Below are 9,434 nucleotides of genomic sequence, written 5' to 3'. Positions count from 1 at the left end.
ATCAACTAGTCAAGCTTTGGTATAAAGACACTTCTATTTTGTTAATGGCATGTATAAGGCTTTGAGTATTTTGTCATATGAGTCCTTTGAATTGCAAAATGAAGGCATGTAAAGATGCATTCATCTTTTTGTACAAGGCCATGGAAATTGGCATATTTGAAAGTAGGCTATGACCTGCCTTTATATGCATGTTTATGCTCCATTATGATGGGTTGCTTCAAGTGGCAATGAGTTCAAGAACGAGCCAAGTTTTGAATGTGTTAAAATAACATAAGAACCCATAAATACTAGATGGGAAATAACCTTTTTGAATGAGACCAATGATATGAGGTTTTCATACAACTAATTTCATCAAGATCATTTACAAGTGTATAATCATGTTTTACTTTGAATTTGGTATCTTTTAAGAAAAATTAGTAGAAATAGGTGATTAACGGCTTAGTAAATAGCCTATTAAAGTCCACATGGTTAGACACACATGCGTGTGTCTATGCCGTGTGTGACACACAGCCTATCCCCATGGGCGTGTGATATGGCCGTGTGTCCCTTGCACCTAAAACTTTAAGTCAAATTAGTACACGGGTAGGACACACAAGCGTGTGTTTGGGCCGTGTTAATTTAACAGAATGCTCAAGTTTTAGACACGGGGTGAGCCCACAGGCATGTGCCTTGGCCGTGTCTAAAAGTCAGTGTTGCCCAAGGGTTAAAGGCATGGACGTGCCTTAGACCACACGGGCGTGGGTGATCACATGACCCTTCATGCACGGGCGTGTGACACTTCTAAATAAGGAAATTTTTCTAATGTTATGGAACGATCCCGGTCGTAACCTGAATCATCTCTATGTAAATTTAAGGCCTCAGAGGCCCATTTAAAGGATGAGATGTGAATGCTTGTAAGTTCCAGTTCAGAGCTAAACCTGGTGAGTCGAGTCAGCATGTTTTAAATGAAAAGTTCCGGTAATGCCTCGAACCCTATCCCAGCGCCAGATACGGGTGAGGGGTGTTATAGGTATCGGGACATCGTTTTTGTAAACCGAGCTTGTAATTATTTTTATTAAATATTTACGGAGTTAATTTTTAGGTATATGAAAGATCAATTTAAAAATTTTAATGTTTGAATAGCTAATTAATTAAAAAGTATTAACTTGTAAAAGAGGTGAAATTTAATCACTATTGAATTTTAATGATTTAATGGTTTATTTAGTAATTGTAAGAGGTTTTATATTGCAAATATACTATGGTATAAGCTAGTGGACGGTTTTAGGTTTGTGATTAATTAAAATGCATGTTTCAATAAGGGTAAACTAGTAATTAAGTAATTAAACATAAATAAAATAAAAATAAGAAAACATTATCATCTTCTAAAAGGCTTGGCTACCAAAATTGAAAGAGGAAGAACACCATTGTTTTAAGCTTAAGCTTCGGTCATCAAGTATCCATTGCAGTAAGTGAATTTTTTATTTGTTTCTTGTAAATTTTATGTTTTCCTGATCGTTGTAGCTTAATTTAACTAACCTGGTGACTATTTTATAAAATTGTTAAAGGTTTTGGAATTTACCATTGACGAATTTTAGGTATTTTTGAAGTTAAATGTTGAATTTGTAATCTTGGTTGTTGTTTAGGATTATTTTGTAAAGGAATTTCTGTTAGTTTTTAGTTAAAGATGTAACACCCCAAACTCGGCCCAGCGTTATGGCCGAATTTGGCAATGTCACATGATAAGGTGTTTGAAAACTAAGTTTCTATAATAAATCCATTTCCGTTTAATTACTTTTCTTATCTCTTTTTAATTTCAAAATCCTTACTCGTTTAATTGATTGTTTTAAATATAATTCGTTGCGGAAGCTTTTAAAACTGTTTTCAGTAAATCATGTGTTTAGAGAAAACTTTGCCTTTTCGAAAACCGAGTTTTCCTACGTCTAGTAGTTATAAATCCATAAAAATAAATAAAAACAAAATTTAAGCAAAAGTCCCCAAAAGTCCCAAATTACATCCAAATAAACTACAGTAACTAAAACCATAAATCATAAATTGTAAATCGTAAAAGTCCAAAACCTATGGTCACCATCGAATCCTCCACCGCCCGATCCGTTTTGGTTTGGGGATTACTTGTGCAAATTAAATAGAGAGGGTGAGTTTATATAAACTCAGTGTGAAATCCCATACAAAACAAACAACAATAAACACAGTGCACCGTCAAAAATAGTTTGGGCCTAAGCGCCTTTTAGTATCAGTATCAGTATGTATAAGGGCTTTAGCCCATTACAGTATCAATAACAGATATATGGTATTTAGTAACAAAGTCCTACACAACCAGCCTCTACACACCATCTCTGTCCAACCCTACACTCCATGTGGGGATTAAATCAACCTATCCATCCCTACAATCCAGGTAGTACTGAATGTAACACAAAATAGTAGTTTGCAGTTGGGCTGCCAGTATATTAGGCTTAAGAGCCTTTCAGTACACTTCCTCCAAATAAAATCAATCCAACCCCATTCAATGCAAAACACAATACATGACATACTATCTCATGATATCAGTACAGATAATCAGTAAATGTATACATGCATACTATCGTCATACTCAATATATATCTATCAATCAGTCAGTTCACACAATTAGGGGTCTAAATAATGATTACCAACCCTACAGTAGATACACAGTCGACTTGGGCGACCCTTGAGCAATCAATTCGGTGGAAATGGGCTCACATGCCCATGTGGCCTACCCGTGTGGCCCACACGGCCCAAATTGGCCTTGACCGTGTGGATCACACGGCCTGGCCCAGAATTCCACATACCCGTGTGGACTATCTGTGTGGACCCATACGCCCGTGTGGCTTACACGGCCCAAATTAGTCTAACCCGTGTGTTGCACACTGCCTACTTGGCCATCACATGGCCTGGCCTCGTCGATCACACACTGGTGTTAGGGGTTGCCCGTGTGGCATCGACAGTGAGGTTTTTGGCTTTCATTGAAACCCCATTTTTTACTTTTTCGGGTACACACCTGATGTTGTTTCGAACCAAAAGCACTCCAGAACAGACCAACAGCTATAATCGACAACCAAACTCCACAATTAGTCCTAGTTCACGATTAAACCGAAACCACAACATTGACAACAGTTCAATTAAACCGTTCGTCTCCTACCCCAACACTCTGAGCAAATAACTATAATTCTGCCAGAGTAGAGTCTCAATCAACACAATTCGCTACTGCCAAAACAATCATGAGACCCCAATCAACATTTAAAAACAAACACGAGTTACTTGATAAACTGTAGTTTATACATATTTTTACCCCATGTTTAATGCATTTTATGGATGATTTCCCATTAGAATTGGTGAATTCGATGCTCTTAATGCTTTAATTTCATGTTTTATACTTAGGAGAGCCAAAGGAACGAGAAACGGGGCAAAAATAGAGAAAATGGGCCAAAGTATGAAATCAACACGGCCTGGACCTCCTCACACGGGTAGACCATACAGTCGTGTCAATTTGGCAGGCTCGAGCACGGCCTGAAGTAATTGCACACGGGCGTGTCGCGCGGGTGTGTCCCTGCGAGCCCAAGTTGAGTCCAATTAAGAAAAGGCTAATTTTGAGGGCTCTTAGGCATTCCAAAGCCTATAAATACACCCTAGAGGAGGAAGAAAGAAGGGACACAGAATAAGGAGTAAGGGATTACTCCAAGGAAGCCGATTAATCTATCTCAGAAGCCGGATTCATCATCAAGACTGGAGATCCCTCCTCAATTTCCCCTTCAGGAGTTTTGGGTTTTCTTTATGTTTTGTATTCTTTATTATTCTGAGATGTTTTCTTATTTAGTTATGAACTAAATCCCCTAAATACCTAAGGGTAATGAAACCTAAGATGAATCTTGTTATTATTTTCTGAATTGTATGATAAATATTTAACTCGTTCTCAATTATGTGTTCTTAATTCTTGTTTTGATATCCCAGGATACTGATTCAAGATAAGCTCTTATTCAGAGGAGGAATAGACCCTGTCTAAGATTACATTTGTCATAATTAAGCGGAGTTGATTGCACACCTAGACATAGGGTGACAAGATTTTGCCGGATTAGGGTGAAACCTAATAAGGGGATCCATAGATCGAGTTAATGCAACCTTAGGGTGTTAATTAGAGAAAGGTCTCAATTATTCAATCTAGGGATTAGACGTTGTTAGTCTTGAATAGGGATAATAACATAACTTAGGGATCTTTACGGAACAAGTTAAATGAATAAATTGTCCGATTCAGAGCCAGAATAACAAATACAGTCTAGGTGGATTTTTCCTTAGGTATTGTGTTAATTCAATCGATTTTCCCAAAAACAATTCCCCAATTCTATTCTCTGTGAGTTCTTAGTTTAGATAATTAGTTAGTTAAAACAAAACCTCTTTATTCTTAGGCTAGATAATAAAAAGACAGTCATTACTAGTACTTTTAGTTCCTTTGGGTTCGACAATCCAGTCTTGCTAAAACTATACTACTGTTCGATAGGTACACTTGCCTACATCGCAATAATAGTTAGTTTCAAGAACGATTAATTATAAATATTTAAAACCTATCACAAAATCACGCGATCAAGTTTTTGACGGCGTTGCCGGGGAACTAAAATATTAGGAACACTCAATTTTTATTACTTTAGCCATTTATTTTTCATGCTATCAAATTTTATTTTTAATTTTATTCTAATTTACTAATTTTCTTTTTCTTTCTTCTGGCAGGTTTTTTATAGTTTATGACTAGAAGAAACCCATCAGGACCACTACTTTTTGACGAAGAAATTGATCGCACAATTCGTAGAAACCAAAAAGAAATAAGGCGAAGCCTAAGATACACAGAGAACGAGCAAGAGGATGATACTCAACCCTTAACTGAAGAGATGGCTGAAAACCAAGACAATCAGCTACCTCCTGCAATTGCGGCTAATCAAAATCCTGCTCCACGCACTATGTATGATTATGCTAAACCTTATTTACCATGAACTGAATCAAGCATAGTTAGACCTGTTGTAGCTGCAAATACTTTTGAATTGAAACCAAACACAATTCAAATGATACAACAGTTTGTTCAGTTTGATGGTTTACAGGATGAAGATCCCAACACTCACTTAGTAAACTTTTTGGAACTATGCGATACATTTAAAATTAATGGCGTTTCTGACGATGCCATTCGTCTTCGATTATTCCCTTTCTCATTGAGGAACAAAGCTAAACAGTGGTTGAACTCATTACCACGAGGGTCAATTACTACTTGGGAACAAATGATCGAAAATTTTTTACTAAGATATTTTCCTCCAGCTAAAATGGCTAAATTACGTAATGATATCTCTTATTTTGTGCAGATGGATTTAGAAACACTCTACGATGCATGGAAGAGATACAAGGACCTTTTGAGAAGGTGCCCTCACCATGGGTTACTGCTTTGGCTCCAGGTTCAAATGTTCCATAATGGCCTGAATCCTTTGACTCGACAAATGGTTGACGCAGCTGCTGGCGGAACCATCAATAATAAAACACTTGAAGATGCTTATGAGTTCATAGAGGAGATGTCATTGAATAACTATCAGTGGCAAGTCATGAGGACAAAGCCAATGAAAATAGCAGGTGTTTATATCGTCGATTCGGTCACCATGCTCTCTAATCAGGTAGAACTTTTGAATAAGAAAATTGATGGTTTTCTTAGTTCTTCACAGGTTCACCCAATAATGTAGTGCGAAGCGAGTGGAGGTGGAAGAAGCCATTCGGAATACAAACCTTATGGCCAAAACATGGATGATGAGCAATTAAATTACATGGGTAATAATCCTCGACCTCAAAACAATCCATATAGTAACACTTATAATGCAGGTTGGAGGAACCACCCAAATTTCTCAAGGGGAGGCCAAGGAAATCAGCGACCACCTCCGGGCTACCAACAGCCACCCTATCAATAGGAAAAGAAACCGAACCTTGAAGAGATGCTCACAAAGTTTATCTCGGTATCAGAAACCCATTTTCAGAATACCGAAGCGACACTTAAAAATCAACAAGCGTCAATCCAAGGGCTCAAAATTTAGATAGGTCAGCTCTCTAAACTGATCTTCGAATGACCATAAGGTAGCTTGCCAAGTAATACTGAACCTAACCCAAGGAAATAGCTCAACGTGATTAATGTTCAAAATAAAGAAAGATTTGTTGAGCCTGAGCCAGAACCGAGGCAAGAAACGATGGTAAGCAAATGTAAAGGTGAGGTAGATTATAATAAAAACAAACCAGTGACTGTCGAATATAAACCTCGTGTGCCATACCCCAACGCGACAAGGAAAGACTGCTTAGATGAACAATTTGGTAAATTCCTTAAACTCCTGAAAAAATTACATATTAACTTACCGTTTATTGACACTCTATCGCAGATGCCAAAGGCAATGAAATTTTTAAAGGAGCTTTTAGCAAATAAGCGAAAGTTGGATGAGGCATTACATGTAGAGTTAACTTAGCTATTCTCCAGAATAAACTACCCAACAAACTAAAAGATTCAGGGAGTTTTACGATTCCTTGCTTAATTGGTAGTTTAGATGTTAATAATGCATTAGCTGATTTGGAGGCTAGTATCAATGTCATGCCTTACAAAATGTTTAATCAACTAGGTCTCGAGAAACCCAAACAGACTAGGATGAGCATTCAATTAGCAGATAAAACTATAAGATTCCCTAGGGGTATTATTGAAGATGTGCTAGTTAAAATCGATAAATTTATATTTCCCGTTGACTTCATTATTCTAGACATAAAGGAGGATAGCAACACTCCTTTAATTCTAGGAAGGACCTCTTTAGCAACTGCCAAAACGATCATTGATGTTGGCATAGGTGAACTCACACTTTGAGCGGGAGACGAAACAATCACCCTTCAAGCTCGCAATTCTGGCAACACATCGAAAATTGAAGGTGATTGTTTAACCCATTCTACTAAAACTGACAATATGGTGCAACCTATTTTGCAGGAAATGAGTCTGAAGGAAGCACATGAGTCATTCTCAAGAAATAATAGAGGACCTACTCATGAAGAATAAAGACTGCAAACAAAGGAGCTAGATGAATGACGAACACATAAACCGAGAACACACGATAAACCAAAACTACGCCAGAACAAGCTCGATACCTTTCCAAATCAACTTAAGGTTAGCGATAAAGTCTTATTGGATGCCACATATCCTCACATTTTCACTGCCAGATTGGATGAAAAAATCCCTCTTAGGGAACTTAGTATTTTTCCATTCGGTATAGTTGAGGTAAGTCACCCTAAGTTCGGCACTTTTAAGGTAAACAACACCCGTTTAAAACCTTATGTTGATGAGATTGATAGCAGGAATAAGGAGTATAAACTCCTCAAACCACCATGACCATTCAATGGAGAGGTAAGTCGAGTTTAGACTATAAATAAGCGCTTCTCGGGAGGCAACCCAAGCACTAACAATATTAATTTCTTTAAATTTTAGTATTTAACACCTAACTTACTAATAGAGATCTTGAATACAGGTTTTTCCACAAAGACACGGCCAAGCACACGGGCATGTTTAGGGCCGTGTGAAAAGAGGGCAAAAGATTTCCTCAACACGGGCTATGATAAAATGCCATGGCTGTGCGACATGGTCGTGGTCAAACCTGCCAAAACAACACAGACGTGTGACATGCCCGTGTGGAAGAACCGTGGGTGAACCTGTTAAAACAACACAGGTGTGTGACACGCCCGTGTCTAGTACTGATGGTCGAACCTGTTAACTTAACACGGGTGTGGACCTTGCATACACGGGCGTGGGAGAAGCAAACGAAGCTAGACACGGTCGTTCGACACGGCCATGTGCACCCATACGCCCAAGGAACACGGGCGTGTACTAAATGTCAGACGCGCCCAAATCCAAAATTCGTGAATCACACGTGCTGAAATTGGGGAACATGGGCGTGTTACCTGGTTGTGTGCCCCAAAATCTATAAAAACCATGCACTATTCACTGTCCAATCTACCGAGGAGGAGGCTTACGAGGACATTCCTGATGATGTCCCTCCGCAGCACGAGGACCTACCATCCCTGCCACCACCACCTTCTCGTCCAGTTCATGTGGCGGCTTCATATGCTGACATCTCTGAGCGCCTCACTCGATTCGAGCAGTAGTGTTTTCAATGATTTGACAACATTGATGCTACTCTACAGTAGATTTGTCAGCACCTCCACATCTCATCGCCAGTCCCACCTCGCGAACCATCCAGTGATGAAGATGTTTAAAAATATTTATTTATTATTTTATATTTTTAATTTTTATTAAAACTACTTTTTATTTTTATTTTTATTAGATTTTAGAATTTTATTTTTTGTAACACCCTAAACCCAGCCTAAAAGTTAGGCCCGAATCTGGCGTGTCACATTGAAGTGTTTTTTGAAAACCTTGTTTCCATTGAAATCCCTTCTTATTTATTTAAAACTTAAGTCTCAATTTGTGTTTGTTAATTTCGAAATATGGCTTATTGAAAAGTTGTATACTTTTAAAACCTTAATTGTTGTTATAATTGAAAACCAAGTAAGTTGCGGAAGCTTTATAAAAGTTCGTAGTTTGCGAAAATGTATTGATAAAAAAAATTAATGTTTTTAGAAAACCGAGTTCTACTTAAAGCATATAATAAATGTAACAACTAAAAATCCCCAAACTAAAACAAAATCCAAAGAGGCCTTATTACAAAATTTAAAACCCAAATCAGAATTTAAAACAGAATTAGAGTCAAAGTAATCGTATGGCCATCTCCGAGTCCCTCGCAGCACCGATCCACTAACGCTAGGGATTACTTGAAAAAAATAAAAGATGGGGTGAGTTTGGAAAACTCAGTGTGTAAAGTATCCCTACTAGAGCCTAAATCAGTTCAAGCTTTACTGGGCCTAAGCCCTATTCAAAAATCAGAGTTAACTGGGCCTTAGCCCATATCAATATTAATCTGGGCCATAGCCCTTTACAGTATTAGAGTATACTAGGCCTAGCCCATATCAGTATCAATCTTGGCCGTAGCCCTATTACAAGTTGAGATATATTGGGCCTTGCCCATATTAACACAGTTGGGCCCATTTCAATACAGTTGGCCTATAACAAAATAGTTTCATATGATTAATGCATGATAACCCCATCCAACCCTGCACTTGCCTCCGTCCATCCCTACATTTCCTGTGGGGAATAAATAACCCACGCCATCTATACACTTACAATGTTAACACCGGTTGTGGCACTAACTATAATCCGCAGCAAAGCTGCTTATATCAGAATATGTGGCACAGCCACCAGAATGGCTTCTTCCTCCATAACAAAACCCAACCCCATGCAGTATGACATGTATGCAGAATATATATATAATTAACAATGAATGCTTCAAAAAGACAGTCAGATTATAGCGTAAGAACAGTTA

At 38.0% G+C, this 9,434-nt stretch overlaps 1 non-coding gene across 1 annotated transcript; it reads right to left on the bottom strand.

Annotated features, from left to right (window-relative positions):
- Positions 1-5,321: 5,321 nt before the first annotated feature.
- LOC128283239 (small nucleolar RNA R71) lies at positions 5,322-5,428 on the bottom strand. Its single transcript, XR_008273581.1, has one exon. It is a non-coding gene; the product is annotated as a small nucleolar RNA R71 (small nucleolar RNA).
- Positions 5,429-9,434: the final 4,006 nt, after the last annotated feature.

Source organism: Gossypium arboreum, chromosome 10, assembly GCF_025698485.1.
Source record: "Gossypium arboreum isolate Shixiya-1 chromosome 10, ASM2569848v2, whole genome shotgun sequence".
Lineage (NCBI taxonomy): Eukaryota > Viridiplantae > Streptophyta > Magnoliopsida > Malvales > Malvaceae > Gossypium > Gossypium arboreum.
The sequence above is the reverse complement of the archived record's forward strand: the minus strand, read 5'-3'. Positions and strand labels throughout refer to the sequence as shown.